Here is a 13,699-nt window from a genome sequence, read left to right as displayed (position 1 = left end):
ACCAAACAAGTTCAAGCTGCCCTGCAGTCCGAGGGTACAATAGTGTCAACCCTTACTATCCGTCGGCGTCTGAATGAAAAGGGAATGTATGGTAGGATACTCAGGAAGACCCCACTTCTTAACCCGAGACATAAATAAGCCAGGCTGGAGTTTGCCAGAACTTACCTGAGAAAGCCTAAAACGTTTTGGAAGAATGTTCTCTGGTCAGATGAGACAAAAGTAGAACTTTTTGGGAAAAAGCATCAACATAGAGTGTACAGGAAAAAAAAAGAGGCATTCAAACAAAAGAACACGGTCCCTACAGTCAAACATGGCGGAGGTTCCCTGATGTTTTGGGGTTGCTTTGCTGCCTCTGGCACTGGACTGCTTGACCGTTTGCATGGCATTATGAAGTCTGAAGACTGCCAACAAATTTTGCAGCATAATGTAGGGCCCAGTGTGAGAAAGCTTGGTCTCCCTCAGAGGTCATGGGTCTTCCAGCAGGACAATGACCCAAAACACACTTCCAAAAGCACTATAAAATGGTTTGAGAGAAAGCACTGGAGACTTCTAAGGTGGCCAGCAATGAGTCCAGACCTGAATCCCATAGAACACCTGTGGAGAGATCTCAAAATGGCAGTTTGGAGAAGGCACCCTTCAAATATCAGGGACCTGGAGCAGTTTGCCAAAGAAGAATGGTCTACAATTCCAGCAGAGCATTGTAAGAAACTCATTGATGGTTACCGTAAGCGGTTGTTCGCAGTTATTTTGGCTAAAGGTTGTGCAACCAAGTATTAGGCTGAGGATGCCAATACTTTTGTCTGGCCCATTTTTGGAGTTTTGTGTGAAATGATCAATGATTTGATTTTTGCTTTATTCTCTTTTGTGTTTTTTCCTTGCAAGCAAATTAAATGAAGATAATAATACCAAAGAATTTGTGATTGCAATCATTTTCAGGAAGAAACTGAGTATTATCTGACAGAATTGCAGGGGTGCCAATACTTTTGGCCACCACTGTAGATGTTGATGTTGATGGTGCTGTGTAGTGCAGGGCTGGTGATGGTGCAGCAATAATCCCAGGACACAGTGGGGTGCAGTCTTCAAGGTTTACTCACAGTTATCACGCTGCTCCAGGTTACAACTGCCAGATTATAACCACCCACGTCGTCCTGCGTTCACCACAAAAAGGGTTCAGCAGCTCTCAGGTATTTCAGGAGTACTTAAACGGGACCCCGTTCTATGTTCCTTCCTCGGTCGTCTTCCCTGTGCTGGCTCTCGCCCTGTGCCTCACAATCAGGGTCCCAAGCCAGTAGCCTTGGTTCTGCGCGGGCGACGTGCAGTCCCCTGGACCCTATGCTGCCACCTTTTCGGCGATGTAATTGTGGTAGTTGGCAGCTGCACCTTGAAAGTACAGTAGCCTCCGGTTATCTAGCTGAGCCTGATTCTTCTCCACTAGTTTAGGGGCCGGTCCCCTCTGCGGCCTGATCCCTCCACGTCCATGTAGATTTGGGCGCATGGGTGGCTTCCTGCACTCCCCGTGCCCCTGGGATCCCCTCTGTTTCTGGAGCCTTTCCTCTGCTCCCGTCCTCTCTCACTCTTTCCTGGGCCTCTCAGACTCTTCTCCTCTGAATTCCTGCTCCAACCACTGGAGCCAAGAGCCTGGACCCTCCTACACTGCTCTCCTGAGCAGGACTGGCTGCTTCTAGAACTCTCTACCTTCTTTTTATACTCTTTCTGATGGTGCTCCCCTGATCTACTTCCTCCACCCACACCCACTACATGGTTCCCCCTCTCTCGGTCCCCCCCCTTCCAACCAGGGACAGGGCTCAGCATTGTACACGTGCATCTTGCCCCTCCTGCTGGTCTGGAATGGTGTAGTGTTGGATGCAGGTGGGTGGGTCCCAGGCAGTACTCCCTCCTTACCTGAGAGTGGGGTACCACACCTCTGGGTGAGATACAGTACCTCTGTGGCGACTGAATCCACAGGGGCGCCACACCAGCAACCTCATACTACACCAGTCTTTACAGAGTACATGGTGCCATATTCACAGAGTCAAAATTTTTTGCCGCAAGCAAAAATTCTGTGACTTTTAAAATATTTGATGAACTGGTTCCATAAAATGTAACTTTATTGTAGTATTCTTAGATATTGGAGACTACAGATGCATCAACTCATAAGGTTTGATGTGGCTTTGATTGCTATCACACATACTCAATATGCGCCCCACCCGTTTCTCAGAAAACATTAATGCGATAATTTAGCTTGGACCAAACTCTCTGCAACATATTTGGTGTGATTGAATTTACAGCTTTAGTGTTGCATCCCAGCAGATCATCCAGGGCTGCGATCAGTAGAGGTTCATACACTCTGTCCTCCACATAACACCAAAGGAAAAAGTCACAAATAGGTCTAATGATGTTGGGGACCAATTGGAGCACATCTGGTAATGTTGTCCATCTGTTTTACAGGTGCTCATAGAGAAATTTGTGGACAGCGAGACGCCAGTGCATCTTGCTGATAAAGGTAATCATTATCCTCTGCAGCTAATTCTGGACTTATCAGTTGGTTAGCTTTCCCAGGTAACCTTGGCCAATAATGGTTGGTTTCTTAAAGATGAATGGGCCGTACACAGACACATCTGACACAACACAGACACATCTGACACAGCACAGACCCATTAATTTTTGGAGAGTCACACTCAATCTCCAGGGTGACGTGCAGATGGACGGTTTCCTCATCGCTGAAAATTATCTTTGACTGCAGGATGTCATCATTTTCTGTTAACGCTTAGAGATTCCTTCAAAGTTCAAGTCACCTTTCATTGTCTTGCCGGTGTAAATTTTGGACCAATTGCAGCTTGTGCTTGTAAGGGTGAAACTGCAAGCGTTTGCATAAGATCCTGCTTACCATGCTTTGCAGGGCGTGTAACTTAGCTAGCTTTTTACGTTGCCTTCTTGGGGCTGGGCAAAAAGGCTTCTCTAAAACAATCACCAACTTTCTCCGAGACCTATGGTCGGCCTGAATATCTCACACATTCATCCTTTCACAAAGAATTTGTTGTACCACTTCAAAATGGACTTGTAAGTAGGTGGATCCACATTAAATTTGCTTTTGAATGCACATTGCACAATCCTACCACTGTGATTGAGCAAATTCCAATACGCACCAGCTGCATAGTTGTAGGGAGAATGCCATCTTGAATTTCACAGCCCTCCAGAGGTGGGAGGAGAGCACAGATATTCTGCCGGAGAGAAGATATTTTTTGAGTTTATATATCTGCTGTCACAATATTTATAAACATATTCCAAACATTTTGGAGTTTATAACTCCTAGAAATCAATGATTGTTTTTGTGGTCACTCTGTATATTGAGAAAAGTTGCCATTTGTTCCCTGAAAAATATAATTCTTTTAACTGTAAAATGAGCTTAGATGAACTAAATTTCTGCTGCTACAGATATATATTCTTGGCACATCCTTTCATTTCCACCTTTATGGAATTTACTTCAAATGCTTAGCAGAAATAAAATTTCACATGTTAGCCAGCCAATTTAAAATAAATCTCTAAGTATATTTTTGCGGTTGTTTCTTAATTGTGTGGCTTGATAATTATCATATAAAAATGCTGCGCAGCTGAAAAATGGCAGTGACATATAATACATTATTACTGTCTTGCCAATATAAAACAGAAGTGTTCTGCCAAAATCTTTTTTAAACATTTGGGCTTTCTATTAGGTGAAGGCTTTTCTTTAAATAGACTGTACTTATTATTTTTTCATGTGAAGGGATCATTGTTTATATTCCAGCAGGGAAGAGTGAGTGGTGTGACACTGTTAAACCTATTTTGGTTGACTTATCTGTGCAGCGTCGCACTAGAAAATAGCTATCTTTTCTGAGCTGCTGTGTTTTTCCTTCTCTTGGTGGATAATTATTTATTTCTGTATTACAGCTGAGCATTTGCAATCAAAAGGTCAGATGATTTCCTTATGCTTTTCAGAAAATTTAAACAGGAAAGAACAATGGCGATTGTGTAAAACTCAATAGTCACAATCTCATTCATCAACGTGAATGACTCAGAAGAAACATTTGATCGGACTTCCGTAAAAGTCAATTTTTATTTTGTCAAATGTTTGATTTTTATTTACTCATTTAAAAAAAAAATGATAACACATTAAAAACATGGTCTCTGCCATAGAAAAATATGTGAAGTTAAAGAGGTTGTCCACTACTTTAACTTTGATGACTTATCTCTACCAAGGATAGATCATCAACGTCTGATCGGTGGGGGTGCAACACCCGACAACGCTGCTGAGAAGCTGTTATCAGTATCGGTGGTGTCCGGAACTGACCAGTTATGGAGCTGCACAGCGCAGCTCCATCAACTCTATAGTGGTCGCAGCTGAGTACTGCATATCCAACCCCTGTTATTATCAATAGGGAGAAAATGTGCAGTACCCGGCTGTGGCCACAATACAGTAGATGGAGCTGAGCTGTGCAGCTCCGTAACTGGTCAGTTCTGGCCCATATAAACAATAGCTGATCAGCGGGGGTACCGTTTTTCGTACCCCCACTGATCAGACATTGATGACCTATCCTAAGGATAGGACATCAATGTTAAAGTAGTGGACAAACCCCTTATGATGTCCATACACATTAGAACAAGGTCAGCTAAATTGGTCTAATTTTGGTAGGGTCAGCTGACCAGCCAATATGTATAGGTGTGTTGTGCATTTCCACTGGTGGAAGATAACAGAGGAAGGAGGGATCAGACTGTTTGATTTCAGCAAGCTCAATCCTTTTATTTTCAAGGAGATACGCCGCTAGCAGAGGAGCAGCAAAGCATACATGTTTATGTGAGGACTGGGAGAGATAGCTTTTATCTGAATGAGTGGCCAAATTTATGGTCAGCTTAAATGGGTGGGTTAATGCGTTACTTGTCTCCCTTTTCCTTAAAAAAACAGTATACAGTCCTGCTCATCGTTATTGGCACCCATGAAGCTTAAGTACATAATGTCGAATATCTCCTGAAAAAAATGAATCAAGAGAAACCATTTTTTTTGTAGAAAGCACTCATGTTAAATACAAAAGAGCTAATCATAAATAATAATTTAAAATCAAAACCAATGGGAGAGAAAAATAGAAAAACCTAAAGCTTGCTGTGTCACTGGTATTGGCACCCTTTGCATTAATTTAATATGGAAACACATTTTGACTCGTCTGTGGTAAATCACAAAAGAGATTCTCCTGTGATTAATTGTTAGTGCCCATGTGACATGAATGATAACTTCACAGTTTTAAAAAGCCACATAGTAACATACATAGTAACATAGTTTTTAAGGTTGAAGGAAGACTAAGTCCATCTAGTTCAACCCATAGCCTAACATGTTGATCCAGAGGGAGGCAAAAAAAAAACATGTGGTAAACACTAAGCTCCACATTGGGGAAAAAAATTCCTTCCCGACTCCATACGACAATCAGACTAGTTCCCTGGATCAACGCCCTATCAAGGAATCTAGTATTTATAACCTGTAATATTATACTTTTCAAGAAAGGCATCCATGCCCTTCTTAAATTTTAGTAGTGAATCACTCATTACAACATCATGCGGCAGAGAGTTCCATAGTCTCACTGCTCTTACAGTAAAGAATCCCCGTCTGTGATTATGATTAAACCTTCTTTCCTCCAGACGTAGAAGATGCCCCCTTGTCCCCGTCTCAGGCCTCAGAGTAAAAAGATCAGTAGAAAGGTCTTTGTACTGTCCTCTCATATACTTGTACATAGTAATAAGATCACCCCTAAGCCTTCTTTTTTCCACAGTAAATAACCCCAAGTGTAATAACCTGTCTTGGTATTGCAGACCCCCCAGTCCTCTAATAACCTTGGTCGCTCTTCTCTGCACCCGCTCTAGTTCAGCTATGTCTTTCTTATACACTGGAGACCAGAACTGTACACAGTATTCTAAGTGTGGTCGCACTAATGACTTGTATAGAGGTAAAATTATGTTCTCCTCATGAGCATCTATGCCTCTTTTAATGCATAGTAGACCTTGCTCCTTTGTCACAACGGTGAAGACAAAGGAGCTGTCTGAGGACATCAGAACTTCTATTATTAGCAAACACAAGACTTCCAAAGGGTATAAGGCCATCTCCAAAGACCTTGATATTCCAGTTTTAACAGTGCGCAATGTTATTAAGAAGTTTGCCAAGCATGGAACCATCAAGAACCTCCCTGGATGTGGGGGAAAGAGGAAAATTGACAAGAGATGCCTTTGAAGGTTGGTGCGCATGATGGAAAAAACACCACGTCAAACATCCAAAGACCTGAAGGCCAACCTGGAACAGTCTGGGGTCATGGTTTCAACAAGTACTATACGCCACACACTAAACCAAGCAGAGGTTTAGGGGTGAAGGCCAAGGAAGAAACCATTGCTAAAGAAAAGACGTAAAATGGAACAATTGATCTTTGCCAAAGAGTACCTTGACAAACTACAATCCTTCTGTGAAAATGTTCAGTGGACAAATTAAACATAAGTAGAGCTTTTTGGCAATGCAAAGCAACATATTGTTTCCAGACGACACAATGAAGCTTATAAGAAAAAGAACACCTTACCAACAGTTAAGCATGGTGGAGGATCCATAATGCTTTGCTGCGTTTGGTACTGGAGGCCTTGACCATATCTCAGGAATCATGAAATTAGAGAATTATCAAGAGATTTTAGAGCGAAATGTCGTACCAAGTGAAAGAAAACTTGATTTGAGTCAAAGATCATTGGTCCTCCAGCAAGACAATGACCCAAAGCACACATCCAAAAGTACACAGGAATGGTTGAAAAAGAAAAAATGAACTGTTTTAAAATGGCTAGCAATGAGTCCTTACCTCAATCCCTTTGAAAATATTTGGGGTGAGCTGAAATCTGCCATTGGGAAAAAGAACTCTGCAAATATTCAAGAGCTTGAACAAACTGCAAAGGAAGAGTGGGAGAAAATTCCAGCTGAGAAGTGCACGAAGCTTATAGATGGCTACAAGAAACGTTTGGAGGCTGTCAGCAATGCCAAAGGGTATGCAACCAAGTATTAATTAGGGGTGCCTTTATTGATGCACATGCTGTTTATTCTGTTGCGTCAGCAACAATGGTTTATTGTTGTATTACTTTGGACCACTAATTAAAAAATCCTGAGGATATAACTTTGGTATATTTCCATTTATTTCTCAAGATATTGTAGAGTCTGTGGCAAAAAATTAAAGGGTGCCAATAATGGTGAGCAGCACTGTATTCACAAATCAATCCTCCATTATCACTCTCGGACTGCATTGCCTGGGTCCCCCATTGCTCTCTGAGCTTTCTCTTCTGAAGAATGGGCATGTGACTGCTTGAGCAGAGATTATTGGTCATATGTTTGTACAACCAGGACAAGTACAGAGCCAGTCACTGTATATACTGTCCTTGTCATATGGACAGTCCATGATTTTTCACAGGTGAAAAAAATGGTCCGAGGGCATCAGTGTTCTGGATCAGAGTTTCATCAGTGTTTGGACAGTGTTTCTATTTTTACCATCAGTGTTTGTTCATTGTGTCATCAGTGTTCGGTCAGTGTGTCATCAGTGTTTCATTAGGGATTTTAAAGGATTAAAAGATAAATAAATTGCAAAGCTTCTTCTATACATTGCAATGTTAATCATGGATTGCACAAGGATGTTATCCATGTGCTGACGACCGTCATTTTCACCGACACATAGACTTGTATGGGTAATTTTGACTGACACATTATATTTTTGTGGACACATGGTCTACAAAAAGATATGGGCATATGAATAGCACCATAGACTTTAATGAGTATTTGTTATATTTGTGAAAATCACGAATATAACACGTACGTGATTTACAGATGTCTGAATGAGGCCTACAACTGCATCTATACTGCAATATAATTGTGAACAAACATTGTTAAAAACGCTCATCATCACTCGATGAATGAACAAAAGATCATCATTCTTGGTGGTGCATTGTCCTGTGTAAACACCGTTGATAGCTATCTCAGTCTAGGCTCACTGAGGTTTGAGATTTAGTATAGATCGCTCATTGGGCACAGTTTACTTTGGCCTTCCTGAGTAAACAGACATTTAAACAACTTCTGATCAATAAAAGTTTACTGATGAGTTTATAGCTCAATGGTTAATGCACTGGCTTTGGGATGCAGAATGTTGGGTTCAAGTCCCATCAGCGTACAGTTACTTTTTTTTTTTTTTTTTTTTTTATTATTACAGTTGTTAAAGTCACTCGTCAAAGTCACTCGTCAGAATCTCTCGTCAGAATCACTCATCAGAATCACTCATCAAATCATTTGTCAAAATCACTTGTCAGAATCACTCATCAAAATCACTCGTCAAAATCACTCATCAAAATCACTCATCAAAATCACTTGTCAGAATCACTCATCAAAATCACTCGTCAGAATCACTCGTCAGAATCACTTGTCAAAATCACTTGTCAGAATCACTTGTCAGAATCACTCGTCAAAATCACTCGTCAGAATCACTTGTCAGAATTACTTGTCAGAATCATTTGTCAAAATCACTTGTCAGAATCACTCATCAAAATCACTCGTCAAAATCACTTGTCAGAATCACTTGTCAGAATCATTTGTCAGAATCACTCGTCAAAATCACTTGTCAGAATCACTCATCAAAATCACTCGTCGAAATCACTTGTCAGAATCACTTGTCAGAATCACTCATCAAAATCACTCGTCAAAATCACTTGTCAGAATTACTTGTCAGAATCACACATCAAAATCACTCGTCAAAATCACTTGTCAGTATCACTTGTCAGAATCACTCATCAAAATCACTCATCAAAATCACTTGTCAGAATCACTCATCAAAATCGCTCGTCAAAATCACTTGTCAGAATCACTCATCAAAATCACTTGTCAAAATCACTTGTCAGAATCACTTGTCAGAATCACTCATCAAAATCGCTCGTCAAAATCACTTGTCAGAATCAGTCATCAAAATCACTCATCAAAATCACTTATCAGAATCACTTGTCAGAATCACACATCAAAATCACTCATCAAAATCATTTGTCAGAATCACTTGTCAGAATCACTCATCAAAATCACTCGTCAAAATCACTTGTCAGAATCACTTGTCAAAATCACTTATCAGAATCACTCATCAAAATCACTCGTCAAAATCACTTGCCAGAATCATTTGTCAGAATCATTTGTCAAAATCACTTGTCAGAATCACTCGTCAAAATCACTTGTCAGAATCACTCATCAAAATCACACGTCAAAATCACTTGTCAGAATCACTCATCAAAATCACTCGTCAAAATCACTTGTCAGAATTACTTGTCAGAATCACATCAAAATCACTAGTCAAAATCACTTGTCAGAATCACTTGTCAGAATCACTCATCAAAATCACTTGTCAGAATCAGTTATCAAAATCAGTTCTCAGACAGGGTCTTTAGCCTCAAACTGACATCATTCTGATGTTTGATTTTGATATCTGATCATGTCCTAAAATGGACACTATAGGGGACAATGCTCTTGCTTCTCACTTTATTCCCTTCCACCTGCCCCTGACTGACAGGTCACTCTTCTTTCATTTACCTGCTCTCCCTTGCGTGATCTTTCGCCAGTGTTGTCATTGTCTGGGGCAGTGTATGCTTGATAGTCCGGCTCTCACAATGTCATCAGGACTTGCTATGTATGCATGGCCCCATTTTATGAAGGAGCTTGTGCAAGATCTTGCTAGAGAAAGCAGATCACGCAGTCAGAGATAGGAGGCAGGCAGCGGGCGAGGATTAAGGAGAGAGGTGAGTGCATTGTCCCACCCCACTGCACCTATGACTCATTTGCGTAAGGTTTCAATGATGGATTTCTCTAAACAAGCAAGGTACAGATAATAATCAAGCTAATAATTTTAATTTTTATAGCGCCAATATATTCCTCAGCACTTTACAATTTTAGGGGGGACTTATACAGACAATACAGACATTACAGAATAAGCATAACTCAGATATCAAAAGGAGTGAGGGCCCTGCTCGCAAGCTTATAGTCTATATTCAACATTACAACATTACAGCGCTGTTACATACATGTCACAATAGTTTGGAGTGTAAAATCCTGATGACAGATTCCCTTTAGGGTTAGGGTTGATTGAGACTTGTAGGATTGCTGCTTCCAATAGATGGCGCTATAGAGTTCAAGTCCTCTTTTTTTCTGAAGAGGCAATTTGCATATTAAATTTCCCAGAGTAGCATTGCACGGAGAATAAGCCTTCTTACTTTGTCATGCCAGAGCCGTGTGTCACTCTCCACAAGGAGAAACGTTACCCCTTAGACCTCAGATAATGACTGATCATTTCTGGCAGAGAAATGAGCCGATTTTCCTTTTAAGATATATTACAAAATTCTTATTTTCATGTGTACTATGGATTTATTAAATGAAAATGATGGTTACACTTTAAGCGCATGTCAACTATTCAAATTAATGCTTAAAAATTGCAACTGAAAACGATTCAAAAAGTATGACAAATGTGCTTAATTTACACATTTTTCCTACCAACACCTGTGTCTTGATTTGGAAAAAAAAGGAAAAATTGCCCTGAGTGAACATACTCTAAGGTCACTGCCCCACTATCAGTATTTGGTCAGTATTCGGCCAGCATTTTTTCTCAGGAGTGGGAGCCAAAACCAGGAGTGGGTGATAAATGCAGAATTGGTAACTAGTGATGAGTGAGCACTAAAATGCTCGGGTACTCATTGCTCGGATCGAGCACATTGGAACACTCGGGTGCTCTACCCGAGCAACGAGCCCAATGTAAGTCAATGGGAAACTCGAGTATTTTTCAGGCGGCTCCCCCTGGCGGTCTGCAGAGAGCCTAAAAATTGCCCAAATCGATGGGAACAGTGCTAAAATGACATGGGAACTGCATGGGGAAGACCCCTGGAAGCATCTCTGACTCCCAGGTCACTGCTGTTAACAACGTTGTCAGAGTATTATGCCACTTTTACGGACTCACAATAAAACATACAAAAATGAAACCAAAATGGATTTTCCTGGGAAATATATTAAGGAACATCCTTTCTAGGGTAATGACTTGTATATAAGGCAAAATATATAACCAAACCAAAAATACACCTTAGGCTATGTTCACACTTAGCATTCTTGATGCATTTTTGCACTTTTGCATTGCTTTCAACCATGACAAATGCATTCACTGGGAAATGTCATTTTAACATTTTACAATGCAATGTGGCCATGTGGTGTGTGACACACCATCGGACACATGCATACAGTGCTGAAAAGACATGGGAACAGCATGAGGAAGATCCCTGGAAGCATCTCTGACTCCCAGGTCACTGCCTAAAAGTGTGCCCATCATAAGTGATCCTTGACGCATGCGAAGATGCCTCCCGCCATGCACCTGTCATTGCAGACTTGCACCAGCAACATTCACCGTCCACGTCCTTGTCCCAGTGTAGTGTTCAGTTGTCCCTACCCCATTCCTTGGAATCCAAGCGCAAATATGCAGCCAGCCACCACCCTCATACAGACTGCAATACTATACTGCCAAATTTTTGACAGCTGCTTGCACTTGAAATGTGTCCTTTTAGGCTCATGGAGGTGGAAGCTGTCCACATTCTTATGGCGGTGGTGACCGGGTATCCATACTCGGTCCCCAGCCGTCACTATTTGTCCCGGTGTCGTCTCCGCCTTCCACAAGCACGGGTCCTACAACATTACCCGTGCCCTCCCCAGTGCACTTACTGCCAAGGATCGCCTACCCACAAACATGTGGCCAGGGATGGTATGGAGCCAGTCCACAGCTTTTTTTGCTGATAGTTGTGTTTCACCACAGCCATATTCTTTAGCTTGGTGAAAGGACTTGGGAAACCATATCTACTCCAGCTGTAATTTCTCCCAGGAAGTCCTCTAAAGCTGCTTGCACTTGAAATGTAGCCTTTTAGGCTCGTGGAGACAGAAGCTTTTCACAACCTCATGCCAGCGGCGGCCGGGTGTCCATACTCAGTCCCCAGCCACCACTATTTCTCTCGATATCGTCTCTGCCTTCCACAAACATGGGTCCCACAACATTACCCGTGCCCTCCTCAGTGCACTTACTGGGAAGGACCGCCTAACCACAAACATGTGGACAGGTGAATGTGGCCAGGGATGGTACAGAGCCAGTCCACATTAAAAATGCAGCCAAAGAGTGTCCGGGAACCTTCCCACACACTTTTCTTAGCCAGGGCTGCTTCTCAGCAGGGTTGGATGGGCCCACCAGAGAATCCTCGTGTGGGCCCTGGCTCCTCGATCAGGAGAGTTCATGATAGGCGCGGGGGAGAAAGGTGAGCTCTCAGAATCAAATCCTCTGGTGGGCCCAATGTTTTTCAGTCTGACACTGCTTCTCGGTGAGAGTTGTATTTCACCACAGCCATATTCTTTAGCTTGGTGAAAGGACTGGCATAGAGGGAAACCGTATGTACTTTGGGTGTCATTTCTCCCAGGAAGTCCTCTAATGCAGCTTGTTGCAGAAGCAATGGCAGCCCGTCCAACATCAGTTCACACTTGTCGGTGGTGCTTCGACGCACAAACATCTTTCTTTGCGTCTTTAATTTTATGACTACAGAGTTGGGCAATGGTCTGATCTGCAATGTGGCTTGAGAAATAACATGCATAAGCACGTCCAATCCACATTAAAAAAGCAGTCATAGAGTGTCCGGGAACCTTCCTACACAGTTTCCTCAGCTAGGGCTGCTTCTCGGCAGGGTTGGACGGGCCCACCAGAGAACCGGAGACTCCTCCGGTGGACCCTGGCTCCTTGTTCAGGATAGTTCATAGTGCCTAGGTGAGGCCATGATGATGATAGAGGCCACCATCTGCTTAGTTTTCTGTTACTTGGAATGCAAGCGCAAGTATGCAGCCAGCCAGCCACCAACCCACAGGACGCAATACTAAACTGCCAGATTTCTGGGCAGCTGCTTGCACTTGAAATGTGGCCTTTTAGGCTCGTGGAGGCACAAACTGTCCACAACCTTATGGCAGTGGCTGTCCACAACCTTATGGCGGTGGTATCCATACTCGGTCCCCAGCTGCCACTATTTGTCCCGGTGTCTTCTCCGCCTTCCACAAGCACGGGTCCTACAACATTACCCGTGCCCTCCCCAGTGAACTTACTGAGAAGGACCGCCTACCCACAAATACGTGGTCAAATGCATGTGGCCAGGGACGGTACGGAGCCAGTCCACAGCACTTGAAATGTAGCCTTTTAGGCTCGTGGAGACAAAAGCTTTTCACAACCTCATGCCAGTGGTGGCCAGGTGTCCATACTAGGTCCCCAGCCGCCACTATTTCTCCCATATCGTCTCCGCCTTCCACAAGCACGGGTCCCACAACATCACCCGTGCCCTCCCCAGTGCACTTACTGGGAAGGACCGCCTAACCACAAACACGTGGACAGATAAATGTGGCCAGGGATGGTACGGAGCCAGTCCACATTAAAAATGCATCCATAGAGTTTCCAGGAACCTTCCCACACATTTTTCTTAGCCAGGGCTGCTTCTCGGCAGGGTTGGACGGGCCCACCAAAGAACCGGAGACTCTTCTGGTGGGCCCTGGCTTCTCCTTCTGGAGAGTTCATAGTGCCGAGGTGAGGCCATGATGATGATAGAGGCCACCATCTGCTTGGTTTTCTGTTACTTGGAA

General features: G+C 42.8%; 1 protein-coding gene across 2 annotated transcripts in view; it reads left to right on the top strand.

The window, feature by feature from the left end:
• The window catches only part of HDAC9 (histone deacetylase 9), a 1,057,517-nt gene that overhangs the window by 623,251 nt on the left and 420,567 nt on the right, over positions 1-13,699 (top strand). The window contains exon 1 of one of the 2 annotated variants that reach the window (XM_073677846.1): positions 2,454-2,503. The exons of the other annotated variant lie outside the window; for it this stretch is intronic. The gene's annotated coding sequence lies outside the window, so the exon portion shown is untranslated. Of the gene's footprint in view, positions 1-2,453; positions 2,504-13,699 lie in introns of those variants that run through there. 2 annotated transcript variants of the gene reach the window in all.

Source organism: Phyllobates terribilis, unplaced genomic scaffold, assembly GCF_046119375.1.
Source record: "Phyllobates terribilis strain yellow unplaced genomic scaffold, ASM4611937v1 Scaffold_4__5_contigs__length_816908805, whole genome shotgun sequence".
In the NCBI taxonomy this organism is placed as follows: domain Eukaryota; kingdom Metazoa; phylum Chordata; class Amphibia; order Anura; family Dendrobatidae; genus Phyllobates; species Phyllobates terribilis.
Note: the sequence above shows the minus strand (reverse complement) of the source record. Positions and strands in the feature narration are given on the sequence as shown.